We start from the raw sequence: 24,903 nt of genomic DNA, 5'->3' as shown, positions 1-24,903 counted from the left end.
CTGTATAAGAAGTTATCTTAACTGTTCAGAGTAGCTGCAAACACCTGAGGGACCTACAATTGTCAGATGAATTTTTGCCTTGTAGCTGGTGGGGAAGTGCTCCTTGTTTCAAGAAAAGTGAAATACTTGTGACCTGTGCAATCGATACCATTTGTTGAAACATGCATACACGAAGTGATGTTGTAAATGACAGACCTTCCTAGCCTTCAGCTGCTCAAGGATTATGAGGAGTTACTTCCTGTAGGGATTGGGAAATTGTGTTCTCTGCCTAAATGGGTAGGCTGGTGTTCTGGAGAGGAGACATGCTGAGTCAAGATGGGTGGGTACAGAGATTGAGAACTTCCTTCCAGGATCAGAAGATAAGAGGGACTAAGAGAGCTGCAGACATCCTGGGACAGCACTCAGGTTAGTGATCTGGGGTAAATTATGGAGAGAGGAATTTTGTTATGATATACCCAAGGGAGGCTGGTTGAGGAGGAAGCCTGCTATTGACTGGAGACTTACCTCTTTCCAATCTTAGGTGTGGCTTAACAACTATTCCGAAGTAATAAGGATGCTTGTGATCTCTTTTTCTCTCCTTCCCCAGCCCACCTCACTCCTTTTATGCAGGTGTGTACAGGCATACATCTATTACTTACATTCTGTCAGCACTGGAGGAGAACTACATACAGCTGTCTGAAAAATGCAGCTTTTAATAGGTAGGGATCTTGACCAGATAAGTGGTTTGTAGATCTTCCTATGTTTTGGTTTTACTCAGTGGCTGCTGAAAGGTAAACTTGTCCTTTTAACAAGACCAGGATGTAGAAAATAGACAGAAGCTAGGATAACTCTGGAAGGGAGTAGTGATTTATTGGTTTCAAAAGTATTTAAGAAGAAAAGGGCTGTTGAACTGTTATACCTGGAAGAATGCAGCCTAATGACTTTTGATTTGAGAATCTTTACTGGAAGTGCTGGGTGAGCAAAACATTGGAAAATATCTCAGATCATACTGGTCTGGCTGTTGTTGTGTTGGTTGCTAAACTCTCACCATAATCCTGCATGGTTTCTGAACTGCCTGAGTACCTTTTAAGTTTGGCTGACAGGGCTTTGTCCAGAGGAATCTGCTCTGATGTTCAGTGCCAGCCGTGTGTGTTTCCATGCCCATTTCATAGGTGTTCTGTCATCTGGGGGGCCCAGACCACTACAAATACAGTGTGTGCATCCTACTCTTCGTGGGGAGACTTCCATCTCGGCTACATACAAACCAAGTTTTGGGAAGAAGCTCACTGACTCTTGTCAAAAAAGAAAACTCTTTTGAGTTTGTCTGTGCTCTGACAGATGAAATGACACAGTGATTTCACTGAGTATTAAACAGTAACTTTGTTTTAAAATGCTTTGGTTTTATAACAAGTATTTAAAATAAGTTTTTGGAACTTCAGCTGAAAACTTTGAAAATGCCTTTGTAAAAACCAAATATGAATGGCTTGTGAAAAGAAAGCTGAAAAGAAAGTGTCAGATACTCAAATAATTAAAATGTCTTATATTCTAAGGTTGTCTTAATATTTCAACTAAAATTTTGTGCTTGATTGAGGGTTTGTAATAGATTGTGAAGCTGTTTTGTGGTTGGGGTTTTTTTCTTGTTTTTTTTGATTGTTGCACTGAGAGAAAGACCAAAATGTGTTTTTTTTTCCTCTCAGACTTAACACTTTCAAACCTGTGAGTTCTCTCCTGCTGCGCAGCGCTGTGGATGCTGCTGCCAGCTCCATCTGAGCACTTGGAATGAGTGCACCTTAGCGAGTGTGACCTTGCTGTGGGCTGCTGCAGGTGAGCTGGCAGCTGAAATAAGATATTCCTGTGCCTACTGCTTCCTACTTGAGCTGTGTTTTGGAAAAAGCAGGGCAACACCCCTCACAGCAGACTGTTCAGAGAGGAGCAGGATGAGGGACCCAAGCTGTTGGGGAGACTGTCCTCAGGAATCAAAGGAATAATTTGGGAGGCTGCCAAAGCTGCCATCGGTTGGGCAGATGCAACCAAGAGAGTGATGTGTTTAAAGAATGTGCTCTTTGCTGTATTGTAGACTCAGGATGGGAGAGGCCCCTCCTCATCGCTGGGCATCAGGATTTTAGTGCTTGTGGAGGCTTGACTTCAGTTTAAAGGGTTTCTTAGTGTTTTTTTTTTGTTTGCTTGCAAATGAGCCACTACTCTAAGGTCATTTTGGCAGGCTGAGAGCTAGAAAAGCAGCAAAAATGAAACCTGTGTGAAAGATGCTGCTTCCAAGTAAGGGCATTGAAGCTGTTGCAGCCACGTTCCTATTAACAGAAAAATGTGTACTGTGCTAGCTTTGCTCAATGAGAGAAAAATCTGGTGACTGTAGTTGTCTGTTGATTGTTCCCCTCACAATCAGTGGTACATCTGACAATTAGTGGTCTGAGGAGGGAAGGGCGGGGCAGTCTTGGAAATTGTTGCCTATTGCTGAAGATGTTGAAATTATTTTTACACATATTCCTTAATAAAGAGGTTTCAAGCAGCACAAAAACTCCCCTTTCAGAATTAGGAATCTGCTAAAGTGACAGTGCTCTGTTCCAAGCAGAGAGCAGCTTTCCCAAGGAATTGGATTATGCTTAGATTTATAGGAGGGCAAGATGTACTCACTACTTAGATTAACACTCAAAAAAAAAAAAAAAAGAGCCACATAGAGAAACTGGGTTCAAACATTCATTCAAACGCTGAATGGTATCTGCAGTTTTAGTTCACTTTACTACCTGCTTTCCTTATCTCATTTTAGTTTCAAAACAAGCCCTGAGTCATACATTCTTGTTCTAAAATCGAAGTTGGAAGACTTGAGGGCAGGCTCTGCAGGGTTCTACTGTGCCACAAGAGGGCATTTTTGGTGCCAACTTTGTGACTATTAAGGAATAAATCTACTTTTTAAATGTCTCACTTCAGATTAATTAGTCTTGAAAAACAGTTGAAAAGATGCATCTTTTCTCTAAGCTCCTTAGTTTCATACCTAAGAACAGGTTTAGATCTTTATTTTCTTGGATAATGTGGTATTGTTGAATGATTTTTGTAATTACATACAGCCTGAGAATTCAGAGTAGAATTGTGGTACATTTGGAGTTTTGTGTCTGGTGAAGTTTTTTTAAATGACTGCCAGTATTGATTACAAGGAATTAAGTTGCACATTGAAGAAAATCACAGTGCTAGACCTGTTTTTTCCTTTTAGGACCAGTAATTTAAAATAACGTGGTTTGGTGTGGGAGATTGTGATAATACGAACTCTTGTAGAATAATGTCCTTTTCTTCTGTTTATATGGAATATGAGACCAGTAAAAACAGAGGCAGGGTGCTATAAACACAGCAACATATTGTACTTTGAATATTGCAAGATATCATTATGCAAACATTTTACAGAGTTTGCATTTAATCACCGAAGATCAGCTCTATTGTAAATGGCAGAAAAAAGCTTCACTTGCCATTTAATTTGGAGCTGCTCACTCTTTGCAGTGGGATGAGCCACTGCTTTTTTCAGTCAGCCCTAGAAGAGCTGGGCCTGTTGCTTCTCCTTGTGCATGGGGGTGTCTGCATGGGATTGCTCCATGGTGTGCCGGGGACGTGTGGGTGCCTGTTCCCTGGGAGGGCACGTCCTCCGAACAACACGGAGGTGTCCTGGCGTGGGCTCCTCTGAGGTGAGAGGCTGCCTTCCCTTGCTCATCTCCATTCCCAAACCTGTCATGTGCTAAGGGGGCTCTACTCAGAAGAAAGCTGCAGGAGCAGCGTGCCAGAAGAGTTTATCCAAGTTGAAGTACATCTGTTTTTGAGCATTCCTCGGGAAATATGGCTGCAAGGAAGAGCATCTGAGCCAGATGAATTGTTCTGGCAGGTTTGGCTTGTTCTGCCAGCTCGACTGATCTTCAGGGGCTTTCCGATCTCACTGAATGCAGAACATAATTGTGGTAGGATTTTGTTTGTTTGTTTTTTAAAATATGGGGATTTAAGCTGTGCAAACCATTGCTCCTGCTCTCGGCTTGGTGGGCCAAACTTGGGATGGAGACATTAGCAAACACAAGAAAAACAGGAGGACTTGAAAAGTTGACACAAAATTTCTGTCTGTAGCAAAAATTATCTGTATTGTTTTAATGTGATTTTTTTTTGCTCCACCAAATTCACATTTAGAACAAAAAAGCCCAACTTCTTTTTTTAATAGCCAACTTGTGCGTTATTAAATTTAAAGATAATATCTGATCTCTGTCCATAAAAGCTGAAGTTAGGGAAAGACCTTTACCTTTATTTGCTTCAGTCACTTGGTATTTTTTCTCCAGTTCATAAATCAAATTTGTACTGAAATTATGCCTTTAAAAGTCAGCGAGTGGTGTGCTCTGCATTAGGAAAGCAGACAGCTGTGCTTTTGTCATTTGGTTCTGCAGCATCTCTGCATGATTATTTAGAGGATGTCTGAAGCCTTCTGAGTACTTCATGTGGAGGGGTATGTTGGCACCAGTAATTTCTATACATCTGTTAAATAACTTACTTGTAATAATGCTATCCAGTTAGATTTGGCATGGTTCATTATGGAAAACAGGAATCGCTCTGCTGATGTAGTTTTCTATGGGGGATTTTTAAAATTGTGCTGTATATTTTTCCTGAAATTTATGTGCTTTTGTATATGATGTGCCTGTTTTTGTGGCTGGCTTGCTAAAAATTGGATTACTCCATTGCTTGGTTTGGTTTTATTTGTTTTGGTTTTTTTTTTTTCTCCTTTAAAAGAAAACCTACTTTATTGGCTTTAAAAAAGAAGTTTGTGAAAACCTCCTTGTAATGCATGTGCTTTGAGAGAGAAGGTGGCAAACTAAATAAGTGCTGACAGAAAGGATAACCTTAACATTGCATTTGAAAAAAAAACCAGCTGGGTTCCATAGTGGTCCTGTGTCTTCTAACAACTTCATTTTGAGGCTATTACAGAATTTGAATATTTTTGCCATGAGAAGGTGCATGTGTTGGTAACTCGTATTGTTTACTCTTAAGGAACAGTGTTTCAGTCATTAAAAAGAGTTTATTAAGACTTAATTAAAAACCTTTAACTTATGTCTAGTTTTAAGCCTTTTTAGTGAGTTTTTGTATAGAAATGCAAAAATAACTAGTTCCCAACTAAAGGTCTATTCTTTTCACTGTGCTGAGGGTTACGATAAAAAATGTAGACAGCTGCTGGAGATTTGGGTTTATAGATGCTTTTAGAGAGATTCTGTTGAATGAATAAAGGCTAATAAAGTGTTTGCAGTCTTTGGCTAGCCCTGCTTGGATTCTTAAAGCATGCTCATATAAGAAGTGCTGGCATAATTGACACCAAGTAATTATTGTTTTGAAAGTCTTAATTGGGGCTTGGCACGGATTACTCGTGGAATCTTTGTTGTTTTCCTCTATAAATTCTGCTATAAACTGGTGTTGAACTGCAGGGGAAACTGGTAGAAGTCCAAAGGTAGACCCGCTATGCAGCACATGTACTTGCCTGCAGATACATACATGACTTGAAGCTCATGTGTACTGCCAATAAAGCACCTTTCAAAAACCTTTTTCTTATCACCCTGAGTCTGGGAAGTATGACAAGCTATGCTAGCTGTATTTAAAAACAAACATACCCTCCCACTTCCCACACATGGCGCGTGTGGAAATGACAGGACTTAGCATTTGCATCAGCACAGAACTGCAGAACTTGTGTTCATACACAAGTGAGGTAAAAATCATACTGGATTTGTGGAAAATAAGCATTAAATGTCTTGTCAGAGGGCGTGCTTTGGATGGGAAGGTTTTACAGAGATGCTGCTAGTATAGTAAATATTCTAGTGGAGAGCTATCCAACAAATCAAGGAGTAGATTCCAGGCAAGTTCCAGTAAAACATCATTATTACTTTAAGTTGTTAAAGTTCTTGGATACTGTGATAAAGGGCCTGTTGTAGTGTAAAGTATTTGCAGTCAGCCTTATTCAGACACAACAATGATTGCTTTTGTTCATACATGTGATGTAAATGGCAGTTTTCAACTTCTTCATAACTTCTGGCGCCTTCAGAATGGCTTTGGAAAATAATATCTTCAGCTAAGATGACTGGTTATTGAATAGGCTGGATATTTTTCACAATAGTTTTCTCATTATGCACTAGAATGAAAAATACTTGCTGGAAATACTTTAAATCATAAATGCTTTGTTTGTTTTTGAACCACTAGAACAGTGAAGGTCGTGTTTATGTGCTGCCCAAGAAATTTTTGCTTTTTGCAGTTCATAACAGGAGAGGGAAGGAGTTAGTGGAGGGATGTGTACAGAATGTGAGCTGCTGTATAGAGATGATGTTTGGACACGAGCTTTTCCAAGGATGCTTAGATTACTCAGTTGTACACTGGTAAACCAGGAAGCATTAAGTCCCCACTTTGCTTCTGTGATTGCTGAATTACTTGGTGTGGAAAAAGTACAGTAGCAATCCAAACAAACAGTGTATCATTACAGGATATAACTAGAGCATGTCTACTTGGTGGTTGAAAGCCAGGACCAAATCCTGGGGATGTTAATTTGGCCAGGATGCACATGTGCATACTTGCAGTGCTTTTCAATATGTCACGTGCTGCCATTCTGTTGCAGACAAAATTGTTTGGTGTGGAGAATACAGTACCTCAACATAGGCTCGTACTTTTGTAAAATCCTCTGTGTGTGCCATTCCAGGAATTTGAAAAGGACAAAGAAAGGAGGAGAACACTTCAGTTAAGCTGGAGAAAATATCTGTTTGACTGGAACTGAGTATCTTTGTGTGTATTCCTTAAATATATGAATGGTTTGCAATTTCTGTGTGTAAAGTACTAGAACGAAACCAGAACAATTAATAGTATCACACCTATCAAAGCTTTGCTTGTTTATAAAGTCTCTCATACAAATATTTAATAAATAGTGAATAATGAAGTTATTAAAACAAATAGGAGTTATTTTTCCTATTACTCAGGGCATGTATTTGGTTGTTTTCTACTTCATCTCTGCATCATTTATTATAACTGGCATGACGTCAGGTGTCTTGTGCTGTCTCTGTGCTGGTTATATATACTGTTATAGGTGTGGGCAGATGCATTTACTGGCCTGTTTCACTCATGGTTTTTATGAGAGGGGGAAGTCTTGAAATGTAACAGATGGTATCTGACTTGGTTAATGAATGTAAAGGTTATTTGGTGATGATTCAGCTGGTGACCTTGAAGATTGCCTTTTTAGAAAATGAAATTTCTTCAGCAGGTAATGTTCAAACTTGCCATCCATTTTGAGGCAATTGTTGAGGCCTTCTGTTTTTAACCTACATGATGAAATTAGATGATAGATTATGTGTTCACAGTTTTGAATCTTACTAGAGCTCGTCTTCTGTCAATACTTAAAAAGATGACATTTATATCGCTAAACTACTCAAAGCAAGAAAATAGTTGTTGCTGTTTATTTCTGAACCATCTAATAACCATATGTGTTTCTTAGGTAATTAAATTCTAGCCTAAAACTTTGTAGAAATACATGCATTTAATTTTGTGTGGAAGATTTAGGTAAACCATGCTGCTGTGGTTTAGGTTAGTACACCTGGGCATGTTTGTCCTGTCTTATCCCTCCTGAAGTCAGCGTAGTGTACTTGTTGCCTTGAGCATGAGGATTTGCTAGGTCTGTGTAATGGTCGGTGTATCTGAGGTTTTGTGTGACCATAAATTCAGTTGCATCACGTGAACATAATTAACTCTCATTATGTGTGCCTCATAAGTTCCATTCAGTTATCTCAGTTGTAATCAGCTGAAAAAGTGGTGGAGGTACTGTGTTCAGCAGCCACGCAGAAGAAATGCAGGAATGTGTAAACAGCGGCGTGGTTTGTGTTGGGAAGGGCTGCACCTCGGGGGCCAGCGTGGAGCAGCACTTCAGGACCAGGGAGCTGAGAATCCAGCAAGGATGGGAAAAGCATCAGTAAGTGAGAACAGTGTTGGCTGAAACTACACACAGAAGGAAAGACATGGGAAATGTTACGGTGTAAAGGAGTAGGATGGTGTATGGCATTTTTTTCCCGTTAATTCTGTAGCGAGGGATGTGCCCATTGCTCTTCTAAAATGATTGATATGCTCCTGTTTAAGTTCAAGCTGGCAGTTTGAGAGCCTCACATCTTCCTTGTAGCTGAGGTCCTGAATTTGGAACTACACTTTGAGATCCCACGACCCTCACCTCCAGCAGGCCCTCCTCGCATATGATGTTTTACCAGAATGTGCATCATCCTTCCTGATGGGTTTTCTACCAAAGTGCCTATAAATAGTGAGTATTTGCAAATGTATGTAAAGATAGAAGGCAAAAATTGTGTGGGAAATAGAGGATGACTTTGAAGGATAAATGGTACTTGCACACTATTAAGTTAGCCTTCTTAGAAGATTTGCTGGGATGGTAAATAATTAAAGGCTTTATTCTGTCATCCTTAGGTCTCATGCCTTGACTTTTTCCGGAAACTTTCTGTTCTCTGAGGTGAATTCACAGTATCTGTCTTTGTTTCCTTTTATATGAGCTTTTAACAGTAGCCTTTCAAGTAAGCTGAGTGTGCTGACAGTTGTGAGAAGTATTCATAAGTGAAATTTTAATGGATGGAAAATGAGGAACGTTAAATAATGGGTCACTCATTTGAGTCTAAGGAAAATCTAAATGTCTTGAAAATTAACGTACTTACAATCTCATAAACCCCAGGCTTGTTACAGATACATTTTTGCATGCTGTTACATTCCTGACATGCATTTCTCCTGTCCTGCAGTTTACTGTTTTTCTAAAGTATTCTAGGGAATATATTGAAACTGGGAAAGCTTGGCTGTCATTTTAAGACAGGGTACTTTGATTAGGAAAACATAATTTCTATCTATATAGAAGATATTGTACTTTGACATAGTCAGACATTTTGATGGAGTTAACCTTCTGTGCTTTGTAGAAGTTGTAGCAAAGGCTGTGATTGTCAATATAGTTCTGGATTTTTGTGAAGATCTGCAGTAAGTGGAAAAAGGGACAGAAAAGTCAAAAAGGGGAACTGTCTTAAAAGCAATATTTTGCTGTTTTTAACTAAGCTTTGAGCAGTGTTCATTTATACTTGTTATATGTTTATATGCATCTCTTTGTTTGAAAAATAGAGTAGAAGTGGGAGGTATACAGGGTTAGATTTATTTATCAGGTAGAGTATTTGTTACTCTCTGCTTGCTTGTTTTTTTTTTTTTTCCCCCTGTTATTCTGTTTCTGCTTGCTTATTCCCTGTCTCACTATGTTTAGATTCCTTGTCTCCTTCTCACCCAAATTTTTTGATTAATAGCTTGTTAAACAATGTCATTCCAAACTGGTTACGTTTAGTCATCTTTTCCTTCAGTGTGATGACTAAATTTTGTGAGTTGGGATTTTTTTTTGGTTTTTTTTTTTCCCCAAAGCTTAAGGTTTGAATTAACTCCTTTAAGTATTCTAGGTGACTTTGTTATAGAATCAAATAGCCAAGTTATAATTCAGTGCACTCTCCCCATGTGTATTTGGAAGTTACACAATGTGCAGTGCTTTTCCTTTTTAAAATAATTTCCAAATTGGAGTCCTGCTATACATGACTCCTGTATTCCCTGCTGATCTAGGACAAGCTGCAGTCCTGCCTTAGAAAATGGATAAATGCTCCTTGGCTAGACCTTCTTGTGGTACCAATTCAGCCATTTAAATGTTTTGGCATAGATTAGTTCTAATGGTGTCCCCTTCCTTTATGTTCTTGGATATTCCTAATGTAATCTGATTGTGAAGGCTCCCGTATAAGTTATTCTTTTCAGTATCTCTGTATTCCTATTTCTACAAACTTCTTCCCTGGCACAGCTGTGTTTGCAAAAAATGCTGCAATAGCAGTTGCTGAACAGCATTTTTAATATATACTTAATTTTAATTTTTTGTACTGTAAGTTTTATGAGAGAGAAGCTTCCAAGTATTCAGTAAATGTTGTACAATTCTATGTATATCACAATAAATGCTGTATGACTTGAGGGTATTCAGCAGTATGCTGCTCTTGGCTGAAGAACAATAGCTATTCATTTAATAAATTACTTCGGTAGTTAATATTTTAGCTTATAAATCTTTTCAGTACAGTCTGAGAATGAACAGAAGTATTGGCAGAATACTTTATATAAAAATATGTAATACGTATATAATACAAATATACATGTGTACTTGCATATACAGCCATGATACAGTTATATTTAAAAATGTAAATCCATAGAATTAATTCCCAAATTATTTTTGTCCTGTCCATTACCAAGCTTTACATTTAAAAACATATTTCTACAGTAGTGTTCACAAATACAGGTGTAAGCAATTGAAATGCTTTTTAATTGCCCTGTAGTTTATTTAACATAAAGAAGCAAAATGTTCATGAAGAATTAAGTGGGATCAGTTTGAAGTGTGCTTTTACATTGTTGATTTTTACTTCAGTGGAACTGTTGTTTTGGTTCTGCCTGTAAGCATCTGTCATTCCTAGTGCAATTTTATTCACTAAGATTGTGTTTCAAGATACTTTTACGTGGGTGTTTTCTAGAAATGTTTTTGCCAAGAATGCTGAAGCGATGCTTTTAGTAGATTTATGGGTTTTCTTACCCCATAAGAGGTGAAAGAGCGATGGTGCTGAGGGTGTGCAGAAGCCTTGTGTCCTGATGTGACCGTTTGATGTCAGCTGCCAAAGGGATAAGTGTGTAAAACAAAGTGTTCTAAAATCCATTGTCAAACCACGCTTAGTCTTGTGGGGACTCGGTTATTTTATGATTGCCCAGTTAGCAAGTGTGATGCTCACCCCTGGGTTTTCTTTGAAGCCATCAGCTAGAAATCATACACACATTTATTTCTTGTCTAGCTGTAGGTAACATGGAGATGACACCTGAGAAAGTCACTTTTGGGTTCATTTATAGGGAGCAGAATGTCATTTCCAGGTCTACTTCACGTATCTTGACATCTAAAATGGATCAGGTGACTTGTTCCCCCAAATTTCCTTTCTTTCCACTTTGAAGTGCAGGGGACTGCAATGCAGTGACTAGCTCAGCAACTGATGCTCAGAGATACAAGAATGTGTCTTATGTGGAAACTTAATGTGCAGCTGGTACCTGGTTGATGGTGGGGTTTTTGGTACAGGGCTAGAAAAGTCACTTATTTTAGTAAAGAACTTTTCTTAAATGCTTTCAGTAAAGATCCTGAAATTAATACCTACATGTTAACTACTGTCCTTGTTGATTTGAGTCCAGAGAGGAGAGTTCTCTCCTTGCTATGCAGTTTTTTCAGCTTTCTATTAGTCTGGGACTGATGGAATAACAAGTATTTATAAAAGAAAACAGTTATCCTGTCTTTCTTGAAATTCATATTATTATTTCAGAATGGGCAGTTGCTTCTGTGGTATAACATTTAATGGGTTTTTCTTTTTTAGTCTAGATACTCTGGGATTAAACAAAGTTTTGATTTTAAATAGAGTCTGAACACAGATTCAGAGATCCTGCTATTTTTTAATCTTCAGTTTGGTCCTCATATGTTTTCTGCCTGCATACAATTAAGCTGTTCAACAAAGACCTAGTTTTGCTTCTCATTTGTGACAATAGCTGTTGTGAGCTCTCAGATTCCTAACAGCTAACAAAGTACTGTCAGCGGGAGTATCTAAGTGAAAGACAAAGAACTAGAGTCGTGTAAGTCAGAAAATCTATGAATAAATCATTAAGGGTACTGCAGTACCTATTTTGAAAGTCATATTATTAAAAAAAAAAGTCTTCATTTCTTCCCTTTATTTCAGTAGATGTTTGCATTTTTCAGGTTATAAAATGTATGGGGAGAAGAACCAAGACTTTTTTTAAAAACAAATGACCTTGGGTAGTTTTGTACTTTTGCCTCCTGTATGGTGCCATTTCTCAAGTCCACTCCCCTCACTCCATCACAGCCTTGTGTATTCTGAGAGGTTTTAAATGGTGCCCTGGAAGGTTTGTTGTTGCTTCCTAAGACTTGGAATTTTTTTCTTAGGTTACTGCTTTGGTTAGGGGGGTGCTGTGTGCTTGGTTGAAGTAGTTTCTGCCACCAGACAGAGGGCTACTTACAGCTGTTGTGTGGGAGTGGAAGAGGCAAAGGAATTAACATGTGCCTGTTTCTGAGCATTTCTGAGAAACAAAGGACAAGGAAAGTAAATCGTGTCCTTTCACCACTCTAGGTCACTAAAGGTCTAATCTGAAGCCTGCTGATTTTGGTGAGTTTTGGATTACTGCATCGCTGAGTTAGAGTCAAATTAATTCAACTTCTTCAATTGCATTAGGAGGAAAAGGTGTGAAGTCCTTTCCTGATGGCTGTGGATGAGCACACCACAAATTGGCTGGCTAATAATTTTCAGTGGGGCTTAAATTAGTCTAAGAGTGAGCTGTCAGTGAAGGGGGTGCCAACATTTCCATGGTATCTTTCCTTTGCAGCCCTTTCCTGACACTTCTTTGGCAGCCTGATGCTCCAGCTCACTTCTTTGCTCTAGCTGAGAAACAGGTCCTGTGGGAGACTGATTTCAGCTTAATCACTTGCCCTTGGCTTTGCTGCACGGGCACCAGTAGCAGTGCAGAGGAAGCACTGGGAAGGCAGGAGGTGGGTCTGTTCCTTTCAGTAGCAATGGGATCTTTGTCGGACTAATTTTTAGCCTTTTAGAAAAGGATAACGTTCAGTGGAACTGCATGGCAGATGAGAATTAAGTAGAGCACATCTTAGAGATTTTGACCTCCCAGGAGAGCAGACATTTCTTGAGATTTGGCATTTGTCTTTAAAGTTTGGTTTATACAATTCCTATCTGCAGTAATTTTATTTTACTTTTTATTGCATTCATTTTCTTAGATACCTCTTACCTAGCCTTTGTTTTTTATGCCTGTCACTTCCCTGAGCAGAACTAAAATAGCTCCAGTTAAATAAAAACAATGGATAATTAAAATTAAGTAGTTTTACCTATGAAAGCTTACCTTGGATTTCATGTGAGCTTTAAAATGAAGTTACTACACTGAAAATCCTTTGACAGAGACAGGAAAAAGTAGCAATTTGCTAAACAATGCCTTTGTTAAAGCTTTATTGGAAGAGCATTAAACTTGTGTTTTAAAAGTTTTATAAAAACTTCTGTTTTAAAAAAAAATTGGCACTTTACCAATGCTTATAGACAATGAATGTCTTGTGAAGTTTAGAATACAGATACGAATTCTTTTAACATAGTTTAGGCTTTAATGTACTGTTTATTGAAACTGAATATAAGGGTATGCAGACACCCAGGTTAGATCACTGATATGTTCTGCTATGTACTTTAGGTTTGTAGAACTTCCTGGGGACAGGGCACTTAGTTTTGCTACTTGTTGAGATGGGGAGACATTTCCTTTTCAAGAATTTTGCAAAATACCAAGCCGTTGTTTTGGTACACGAAGAGTTACTATTGTAAAAAACTTGATATTTTTGTCCTTTTTTTTTAAAAAAAAAACCCCAAGGAATACAGAGAAGCATTCAAATCTACAGCTGTGGTGGGAGGATGTGCGTTCTGCATGGACACCACGGTACATTCCATCTCATGGAATGCCCTTGGTGTGACATTTAACAAAATGTCTTGCTTTAACAGCTTCAAGAAAGACCAGCTAAGTTGTAAAGATGAATGCAATGTGAGCCCTTCCTGCAAGATGGCATGCCTTCCTTACAGTTCTGCAGAAGGCATTTACTGACAACGTGGGGAATGGGGGCGTTCTTGAAGCATTTGTGGATTAAACCAAATTACAGGAGGCACAGGTCTGTGTATCCCAGAAAGCAGAATGATTACCTGTCCATATATGGTTCCTGGTGAGCAAACTGAAGTGATTCATTTGAATAAATAGGATAAATAGTTTATTGTTCTTCAAATGTTTATGTAGTCACGTTGAAAGCTGCAGCTAATCTGCAATCTTCTGCTGTCTGCTTTTTATGCTAATATGGAGTTATTTTGCAAAGATCTAGGAAGGAAATCCATTATAAGGTTTATTGATCTTTGTGGTATTGACTGCCTGCAAAATAGTTTCCACAGATGGCAAAACAAACTCATATTTTTAACTTGAGGTGATAAATTTGAATGTTGTATGCCTATTTCTTAATGAAATCCAACAAAAAGCATAGGAATTGTGAGTTGGGTTTTGGTGTTTTGTTTTGTAGCAAATCTTACTGGAATATTTGTTAAGCCCTAAGAGTTTTATTAGATAAAGTGTGTCTATTTCTGTGCTTTTGGGAGGGGGAGAGTTGGGAACAGTAACTTTTTATCTACAAAAAGAAATTATATTGGTAGAATGTTGTGGTGGTTATGGCATAAAATCAGTGAGAAATAATTCCAAAATTAAGCTCCAGTGTATCAGTTGTGAGGATTTCTAAATAACAGAACACTGTTTAATGTAAAAAGAAAACAAATGGTAGGAATGAGGGATTTTTAAAAAAAATGAACTCATCGCACATTTGATTCTCTGCATTTATTCTTCACTGAAAAGACCAGATTTTAATTAATGCAAGGCAGCAATTATTGTAGGTGCCTCTATTTTGATGGGGGCCTACAATTTTCAGAATTATAAAAATAGCTCAGAAAGAATTCTCTGAAATTGCAGAAGGAAACAGTTAGATTTAGACAAAATCTCACTTTTGAATTGGCAGGAAGAGTATAAAATGTTGTTTAAATGTGTGCTTTAAAGAAGACAGGTTTAAGCCAAGAAAATTTCTTGATGAATCTGTAGAATACAATGGTGTATGGTTATATTTATATTCGTGAATATTCCTGAGACACTGGGAAAACAGAAATACTGGAATAAAATGTAATTTGAAAAAATTCTCATCAAAGCCTGTTTTATAGGAATGTCATATTTTTAAAGTAGAAATAAGTTATACATCTTCTTACTTTAAAGTTCTCAGTGCTTGTATCTCTGAGATAGACCAGGAGCATCAATGGTGTGATTTTCCATTACTGTCTTTGTTAAAGCTTCATCTTCATTCTGAGTGGGAACACTCAGCTTCATGAAAATAGTGGAAGCGTTCTAGTCCTCTGGAGAGTGCACCCAGAGGACCAAAGGAGCTCTGTGTGTGAGAAGGGTCTTTTTGGAGTTGGTTGAAACTGATTTTTGTCAGATCTGTTTCCAGGTGACGGGGACAAGGAACCTGTAGTCGGCCAAGGATGTCGAGGCTTCTGTAATTCTTTTTGTCAGCCTGTACTTTTCTGCAGGAGCACATCAGTCCTTATTAGTGAAGCAGCTTATTGTGATATGCTAGTTCTTGGTTTTGAGACAAGGACTGTCTGTTCCTGACCCTGCTTTCCTGGTACTGCTTGTTCTAGGAAACTTGAAGGTGTGTGATACTCTCTTGGTACAGGTTCTTTTGTTGCTTGTTTTCTGCATTTCCCTGCTCTGACAGAGTGAAGAGGTCAAGATGTAGAATGAAAATTGTGTCATAAATAAATTAATTGTGTTCAACTTATTTACAAAGACCCATAGGAGCCCTTTGTAAAAAGCTGTTTTGTAGCCAGCTGGTCTCCAACTTTTGCTGCATGGGCTTATTCCATCCCACAAGCCTGCATTTGTCTTTCTTGGATGTCATGAGGTTTCTGTCAGCATTTCTTCATCCTCCAAATGGCAGCTCTACATAGCCTCTGGTGCAGTGTTGTTTAAAACTGTCTTAGTAAATTTAGAAGGTTTATTAAGCTTGCATTGGTTTCCTTTTTAGCTCCATGCTGGGCAGAAAGGCTGTAAGCAAGTATGGTAAAGCACCCTTAAAGGCAAGCCTGAATTGTAGCATCTTGTTTTAGCATCTTCTGAGTACTCTGTGCACGAAGTGCTAGTCTATTCTGGCTCAGTTTGCTTAAATAACAGAATACAACTATGAAACTTCATAAATTTGGCAAACCCAGAAGAGGGATGCTTGTCATATGGGATTTTTTATATGTGTATGTGTTCAAAGAATGGTAGAGAGCTCTGCAGGATGTTTGTTCAAATCTTCATTGTTTATTGTGATTTCAGTGTATGAGCTAAAATATTTGCGAGTAAATATTTGTTTTTTTAAAAACTTCTTGTGTTTTCAATCAAACCACTGCTACTGAAGAACTCCATTACTGTCAGTGATGCTATAGTAAAACTTCAAGCCAGGTATAATCAAGTTAAAAATGCCAGTGCAGGCATCTGTGATTGTCCTGCTCTAATTCTTCTTTAAGACTTTGCTGTGCTTGGCTCAAATGGTTTCTTCTACATGTGTATTATTTTGATCTTCATTGTGAGAGACTACAACAGCTTTATGGGAAAATCACCAAATTGCCTTTGCTTCTTTGTGGAATTTACTTGAATGGCAATTTTTTTTTGTGCCACTTAAGCCTCTGATTTATATGGCTTGTTTCAGTTTTAAAAGGATATATATAAAATTACAGGAATAGAAACGAGGGATAGATGGGGCAGCTGAGAAACAGTGAAGCTGAAGAATTGTACGTGGTTTTGCTTTATTTAAATTTATTTTGAGCTACTGTTTCTACAAGGTCAAATTCTGATTTTTTTTGTTATGGGGGAAGGGCAAAGAACATACAAGGAAAATGGTTTGAGTTTAAGAGTTAGGAGCAACCTCTCAGTAAAATACAAAAAGCAGTGTAATTGTGGACCTGATTAAAATTTATCAGTGGAGTGCAGTAGAATGTCTGGAATTATACTTCTCTAGAATTGTTTAACATTTTTTAGGTTTACTGGGCTCATATTCTTTATTTATACCCACATATTTATCTTTTTTTTTAATCTGAGCATCTTCAGGGCCTATTTTTTTTCCTCTTAAAATGTGAATATTAGGACCATCCTTATAATATGAAAGCATGCATTCTCAAGTCATTACATGATTCCAGGAGCTGGGGTCTGAGCAGAGATGCCAAATACCACCTCTGTTTGCAAATGGCAGCTCTTAGCTGCCTGCCAAAAGCTTTTTGTTGGATTGAAGGCAAGGCTGGCCCAGAGTATTGAAATGTGTATTTCCCTGACTAATGCCACTCTGCGTGACTCTTCTTGCTGAAGCGCTAATGAGCAAGTGCCTCTTAGCCAAAAATATTCCAGTGTGATTGTTCTTGTCAGCTGTTCTATGGCCAAGTCTAGTACTTATGGTGTATTGATTAAAAATACATGAATGTTTCATTTAACATAATATTTATTTCTAGCATAAGTAAGAGCTCAGCAAAGCCATCCTCTTTCCCGCCCCTACTTTTGACAAATACACACCTAAGAAAATCTGTGTCACAAGGATTGTGCTTACAATTTTGGGGCTTGAAGGGGCTGTAAAAGCACTACAGTCCACCATCCAAGTATAGCATTCCCAAGCAAGCCTTCACTGCCATTCCTGATCAATCAGGAAAGGTCATTCTTCATTTTGGGAACAGTTAAATATTGGAGTAAGTTGATTAGAGGAGGGGTGGAATTTCCCTTGCTGGAAATATCCAAGACTCAGTTTGGGTGACCTTGGATCATCTAATCTAAAGTCTTGTTTTCAGCAAAAGATTGGACCAGATGATTGCCTGAAACTTCTTCCTGTCTAGGCTTTTCTCTGTCCCTGTGATTCTTCACTGGGAAAGGCTGACACTTACACTCCAAGGTGTAAGCGTCAGATTAATTTGGGGCAAGATTTTGGGTATTGCTGTTTGTCCTGTTATGGATGAAGCAGGAATATCTTCCTTTCTCTAGATTTAGTTAGATCATTCGAAGCTTTTAACATCCTTGTTTCAGTAGGTTGGGCATCCTGGCTGCACAGGTTGAACAGCAACAAAGTGGGTTTATACTTTTGGGGCAATCTAATGAATCCAGTGCAAGCTGGGATTCCTGATGTTATGGACTTAGGATCATATCAGAAGAAGGTATATTCATAATGAAATTTTGTGTGGTAATTGAGCTCCTACTTTGCCAGCAAGAAGAAAATGTCTTTGTCATTCAATTGGTGGGGGAGATTCCAGTACTGTTGCTGGAACCAAGGCAGTTTAAGGACACAAGAAAAGAAGAGAAGAGTTAAATCTACTTTGCTTAGTAGCTTAGCAGGGTAATCTCATAACAGATTCTCTTCTAGTATGTTACAGATGAAAGACTTTTATTGAGAATTCTTGACTCAGAAGTTTTGAAGTTTGACACAAGTAGGTGTTTGCACAATTGGAGAAGTTTTATCGCTTGAGGGATGTAGTAGAATCCAAAATATTTATTGATATTTACAAATAGCCACAAATTCTTTGCATGAACAATGTTATGAAATAGTAGTAAATATGTGAATTGCCTTTTGTTTCTAATTTTTGCAAACAATAGGCTGATGTCTGCAAACAGGTATTGATTCAGTTGTGTCTTCTGATTTTCACCACCTTGTTATCTCATGGACTGATTAATTGCATCTGTGGGTTTTTTTAATATTTGTTTTTCTTCTGTTTTCCTGTACATACCAGATTGTGTTAGAAATAAATTTAGGGAACTCAAGGTTCTGACTTGTATTAACTAGTAGCAGTCTGGTATCTGTTGGTCTTCTCCCATTCCTGTTTTTTAATGAAGGCAACTTTCCCTTCTCTGGTGTTTGTATTACTGCTTGGTTGGTTGGTTTTTAAGCAGAGCATTCCTACACCTCACAGAATGGAGGGCTGAAGAAGTTTCACGTTAACGCCTGTCTGTGCTGAGCAGTGGATGGAACACAAGGCCCAGCTCTCCCAGCACAAGCCAGGAGCATCAGTGCCCATCCAGCAGCAGTGTAGTCACACCTGCAGGATGTGTGCCTGGGCTATTGGATGTCACAGTGTCCCATCTTCAGTCGCTCTGGTTCAGACACCAGCCTGGCTTTGCTGTAGCTCAAGTGTTCCCTGCTTGTGCTGTGTTTTACTAAGTCCATGAGCCCTGGCTTGTTGCAAATGAGAGAGTACTTGGTGTGTCCTGATCTCTTCCCCAGATACACAAAGCCCTTTTTACATGCACCTATTTGATGGTTTATAAATGTGGCTGATCTAGAATGTAGCATGATATTCTCGATAAAGACTTGCTGAGACACAGTTAAAGGATACTTAAAATATTTCCTTGTCTCTTCTGGAGATACCTGTCATGATGTATCCTGGCATTGAATTTTGTCTTTTTCACTGCCATGTTACAATACTGGCTTAATGCTAGGTACCTCCTGTTTACTGATCAGTTTACTGTAGGACATTTATTATGCATTATCTCTGCATATCTCTAATTTCTGTTGCTAGGTCATGCTTTGGATCTAATTTTCAATGTTCTATTTTTTTAAAACTTCAGACTTTTTCCTCCTTAAGTTTGTGTTCAACTAATTATCTCCTACATATGAAACCTGTTGTCTGATAATTTGAAAAAGCAAATTGTTAATGCTGTATTTATCACATGTTACAGCTGTGTAAAAATTAGTGCTTTCTGATAGTTTCTAATGATGAGAGAAAAGACTAGAAGAAAAAATAATTTGGGAGGGAAAGTTTGTCTTGACAAATACAGCTTTTCATTGTGGTTTTTTTTTTTTCCTTTTTAAATTGACAGGCTGTTATGCAATTTCTCTTGCTTCTTTTAAGTTGGTTGTAGGCTCTTGTGTCACAAAATGGCCATGAATATTTCATTATATTTTTGAAGTGCCTTGCTGAAACTGGTAGAAGTGGTGGTTTCTAATTACATCTGAGTAGTTCTTTCACATAACTCAGTTGCCATTGTGTTTCTCAAATTAAACTTATGTTAGATAAAGGAACAAAAAGCTGTAAGTTTATGTGGGACTCCTATTATTATGTGTTTTTATATATTAATGCACCCAAATGTACATACTAGCATCAGAGTCTTGATTTTAGACTGTGATTTTTAAACCTAGTAACTGTCCTTGCAGATGGAGAACTTGGCTTTTTGCTCAGCTTCATCTATTTTGCTTCTTGTTACTGATAATGAGGCAATCCTCTGAAGCTCCAGCTGCTCCTAGGCTTTGCTGCTCATTTGAAAAATCCTGTTAAGCAGAGGAAATGTGGTAAAGCCCTGCTTCTGTCTTGGCCAAAATAGCTGTACTGTAAAGGTGTATGGAGAAGAAAATGGGAGGTTTCTGGAGGAATGATAATTCTCTTAGAAACCATAAATGTTTGGGAGATGGGGTGTAATGACAGCAACATTTTCTCTGATGTGGTACTTGTTTGCTGCTCAGTGAGTGTAGTGCTTAAAAACAAAGATGCTGCTGGCTTGTTTTAATCTTCTTAATGTAAACCCTCAAATTAAGATATGGCCAGTCTTTTCAGTCAGTGTAATCTGAGTCAGATTTGAGAAAATTAGTGTTAACCACCCTCCTTACCATAGTGCAGATAAAACTGCCAAGACATGAAAAGAGACAGGAAAAGCTTAACTACAGCCAAAAAGCCTTTGCTGCTGCTTTTGGGTGTTATAAGTGTTTGTTTGCTCTGTCTAGGGATGCCAAGCCAGAACAAGTAAATCCATCCTGCATTTCATGGGTTAGAAGCATCTTTAATTTGTGCTTCTCCTAGCTTCTGTTCTATCTAAACTACACGGGCAATTTTTGCATTTTTCCTTTCCTTACGAATGCTTTTTCTTTCAGTGTTTGTTAACTTCTAGAAGTAGGGTGAGTGGCAGTTTATCTTCATTTTGATGGAGTCTCAAGATTGATTCCTTTAAGCAGTTGGAAATTAATCAGAGAGCATGTAAACCTGCAGATTGGTAAGGTTTTTAGGTATATTTAAGCAGGGGTAGTCAGTAATGTGAAGATGAAATGAATCAAGATACACTTCTGGTCTTTAAACTCCATGTAGGTGTTCTAAGAAATGAGTGAGGGCTTAGTGCACTTTTAAAGGCTGTAGACAGATGTGAAACTTGTAACTGTGCAGGAGACTGAGGACATCACTCATTCTTACTAGTTGGTCTTTTCTCCTCCAGGAGCTGTCCCCTTGGAGCAGCTAAACATAACTGCTTATATTGGGTGATCTGGGTTCCTTTTTACTCTACTGTATGGTTTAAAAAACTCAGATTATTTTGATAGAACTCGGTTATGGAACAACTTGTGGTGACTGATCTGAGGGGGACATTGGCTGACCTTTTCAAGTGGGAAGCAATGAGATTTTGGAAGTAGGAGCCTCAGCAAAGCCACACTTGCAGCACAGTCTGACAAGAGTGATTTGCACTAGTACAAGCTTCTAAATAAGGTCTTTCCAAGCATGGGGATGATCTCTTTAACTCAAACCTACTCTTAATCAACACACACTTAATTGTTGTAATTTTTTCATAAGCTGAAATCTATGCAGATTTTGAACTCAATGAATTTCATGCTTTATAAAAGTATATAACTGGCTGTAAATCTTAGTAGTGTGTACACTGTGGAAGGTCAGTAAGACAAAGATTTTCAGAATCCTTCTGGCAATGGGATCTTGCAAGTCATGGTATTTTCCTCTTTGTAGTGCAGAAACACAAAAAGCAAACAGAACTTGATGGAAGATCATTCTTCAGAAGAACTTTAGAGATCTTGATTGAACCATGAACTCAGTGATTCACACAGATGTGTAGACTGTGCAATTGCGATAGACTTTTCAAACCAGAATATACAAATGATACAAAATCTAGTGGAATGTATGGGGAAAGTGCATATAACTATCACTTGTCAAAATACTCTCTAGAGTAGTACCTCATCTTTCTTCATAAATTGTATGTGTGAAGTAGAACGATACTTTCCAGGGAATTCTGGGGACTACATCTAAAGACTGTAAAGTGGTGTAGAAATGGCAATGTGAAGAGGGGAAAAAAGGTGGTGAACACAATTTCTAGAGCAGTTGAGATCTCACTTTTGTATGAGTAGGAATGTGCATTGTCGTTTAGCACTTTGTCAGAATGGTTTATGCTGCCATCATGAGGAAATTTTACTACAAGTAGCTGCTCCTGCAGTGTGGTACTTATTCATCATTTAAACAATTCTCAATTAAGATTGTTGAAGCACCTTTGAAATGTTTTTCAGCATGCTGGCAGAATTAATAGCATACTTTAGATAATTAAATAGGCTAAAAAAATATTTAGAAATCTTTCAAGCTCAAGCATTTGGAAATAAGATGAAGTGTAAAAGTGAATCTGGGGAGATCTGGTCTTTCTGTGCTTTTGATTTTTTTTTTTTTTAAGGAATCTGGTGAAGCCTGCAGTGTACTTCTCTTCTGACATTTTAAGTAAAAAACCAGAGAACATCCTCTGTAGTCTTCTAGATACTTATTATGCTGTTTTTAGCCTGCAATGCAGAAGGAAAAGTCTTCAATAATAACACAATGTGATGTTTATGGCGTGTCTTTAAGCTGAACAAACACTTGGAAGCTTCTGTAGTAGAACTGAAGTGCTTTTCTCTGTCTTAGATGGCAAAACTAATCTGTTGGAACACAAGTAACCTGGAAATGGCTTTGACATTTTAGGATGTTAAACAGGAATAAATCAGAATTTAAAATATCTAAAGTCTAGTCTTAGAGGGTAGTAGTTGCACAGTCTCTGGTATTCCAGCTCTAATTTCTTTATAGTACCAAACATGTCTTGCTTGAGGGGATATGTTTTCTTGGTTTAGAGAAATCCATTGAAGGGGTATTTTTTGTGTGTGTTTTTAAATACTTGTAGAGCCATTGTGATTTTAATTGGAGCTTCTTACAGAATTACATTTTCTATGCCAAAAGCTTAGGCCTAATGAAAACTGTTCAGCTTCACAGGGCTTCAGAGTGTTTCTCTGTGCAGAACAGCTGTTTAGCATATTGATACATCCTGTGTCTATTCTGTTTTAGATGATGTACCGAAGCTGGAAGACAGGTTCACAAATCATCAGGCATCTGATGTGTAGTCCTGCTCTCTTCTCTTCAAAGGCCATCAGTAACACAGATCCCATAGCTTAATGTTCCCATCTGTTAACTTCTTATGCTAATCCTTTGGAAGTTGGATAATTGTCTCATTTTACACTTAATATTTACTTTTTCATCATTAAAGATGAATCTGTCTCCACTTCCTCCTTTTTTTAAAGTGAGAAAACTGTTCAGGTTACTGAAGTAACCATGAAGTAAGGTTGTGATCTTTAGCTTGTTCAGTCTAAATGCTGTGGAAAAGAGGTGGTCTTGTTTCATGGGGTTTCATTTTTTCATCAAGTATTCTATTTTAGAATTTAAAATTAGCCTGTAAAAAGTTGTGTACTGCTTGGTAATGAGACAGTTCTGATTTTAGAGGGGTGGTGAAGATAAGAAACAGTACTTTCCACAAAGCCAAAATAAAACTCGAAACAGGTTGAGAAGTAATAGTTCCACTAGGAATGGCCAGAATATTTTAGTCTGCTATGAAATAAAAAACCAACAACAAACTGATTTGCAGATGCCTGGGTATGACCAGAAGTTTTCTACTACAGACAGTTTCTGAATTCAGAAGGTGTCAGGGACACAGAAGTACTTGGGATGCAATAGGAGTCTTGGAAAAGGGAGGAGAAAAAGAGTGAGTCACCAGCATGGTGAAGTGGTGTTAGGGAGAACTGGGGAAATCTGAGAAGTGGTTGGTTAAATATCCAAAATAATTGGATAGAGCAGTCTAATCAACACAACTGCTAAGTAATGTTTTTTAAACATCCCTACAGGCAAAAACCCCTTTTCATCCAGGGATTTTAAGCATTGATTTTACTGGTGGCTCAATGTGGAAGAGGCTTTTATGGCTGGTTCTGAGAAGCAGTTGGAAGGACGGGACACTGGGGTATCTGCTGTTATGTGTAGCACTGCAGGAAGTCACTCATCCCTTTCTGCCCGATGTAGTCTGTGGGAATGAACAATGTGGGAACTGCTGTCAGGTTGAGTGAGTAATTACTGCTACATTTGTATAAAGTTGAAGAGTGAAAGTTTGTCAGCTCAGCTGCGATGCAACAGCTTCTTCCTGATGCTGCTTGTAATGCACCCCTAGGAAGAGCCATCTGGGATATGTTTGCTGATGTACCATTACATAAATATTATTTCAAAGCAAACGTAACTTACTGTCTAAGTGACTATCTAATATTATGATTTCAGATTAAAATACTCTGCAGTGAGCAGAGATCAATGTTATCTTTTTTAAACTTTGTGAGCACCTGCAATGAAATGTAAATTAATTGAAAACAAATGTTGAGTTAGGATGATTGTCACTTTACTTGCTAGATCTCACCTCCTGGTATATTTTAATGGAAGTGCTTGTATAGCATTTACTCCTAGAACCACTTCTTTGTATGTATTTTCATATCTCAGTTATAAGTTAAATAATGCGTAATTGGATTACTTCCAAACTTTTGAAGTTTTTGATCCTGTGGTGATGTGGAAAATATTAGCTTAGGTAAAAGTTAAATTTCTCACATGTATATTTGGTGAACAGGAAAGGAAGCAAGGCTTGCAGTTTCACAGATTTTTATTTCATTTTATCTTATTTTTGGAATTATATCCCTTAGTAAAATGAGTATGGTAGTTTTGCCTTTTATTGTTCGTGTTGCATTCAGCAATGAGAGTAAAGTCACAGCAGCTTGGTGATAAATGACATCCCCCCCCCCAGCCCCCTTCTCCTCCAAAATGCAGGAAGAATTTCAGTCACGCATTTGTTAACTGATGCTGTTTTGACAAAGGCTTCTCTGTGTGTTTGCAGCAACACAAAACTCATATAAAATACATACACTTTGATGTAGGTGGCAGGCAATGTGTTGAGCTTCTCGAAGACTGTGGGTTGCCTAATATTTAATTTTAAATTAAGAACTTTTTAGAGAAAATAAGGCAAACACGTCTCTTGCAACTAGATTTATTAGGAAGAGCTTTAAGGCAAATCTAATTGAAACAATGCGACCTACTTATATTAGCATAACACATTAGATAATTGTTTTAACACAGTGTATTGTTGAGACAAAATTTAGTTACCATGAGCACTAAG

At 38.0% G+C, this 24,903-nt stretch overlaps 1 protein-coding gene across 6 annotated transcripts in view; it reads left to right on the top strand.

The window, feature by feature from the left end:
• The window catches only part of PLEKHA7 (pleckstrin homology domain containing A7), a 152,773-nt gene that overhangs the window by 15,053 nt on the left and 112,817 nt on the right, over positions 1–24,903 (top strand). The window lies entirely within an intron of this gene.

This window comes from Aphelocoma coerulescens, chromosome 5 (genome assembly GCF_041296385.1).
Source record: "Aphelocoma coerulescens isolate FSJ_1873_10779 chromosome 5, UR_Acoe_1.0, whole genome shotgun sequence".
NCBI lineage: Eukaryota > Metazoa > Chordata > Aves > Passeriformes > Corvidae > Aphelocoma > Aphelocoma coerulescens.
Note: the sequence above shows the minus strand (reverse complement) of the source record. Positions and strands in the feature narration are given on the sequence as shown.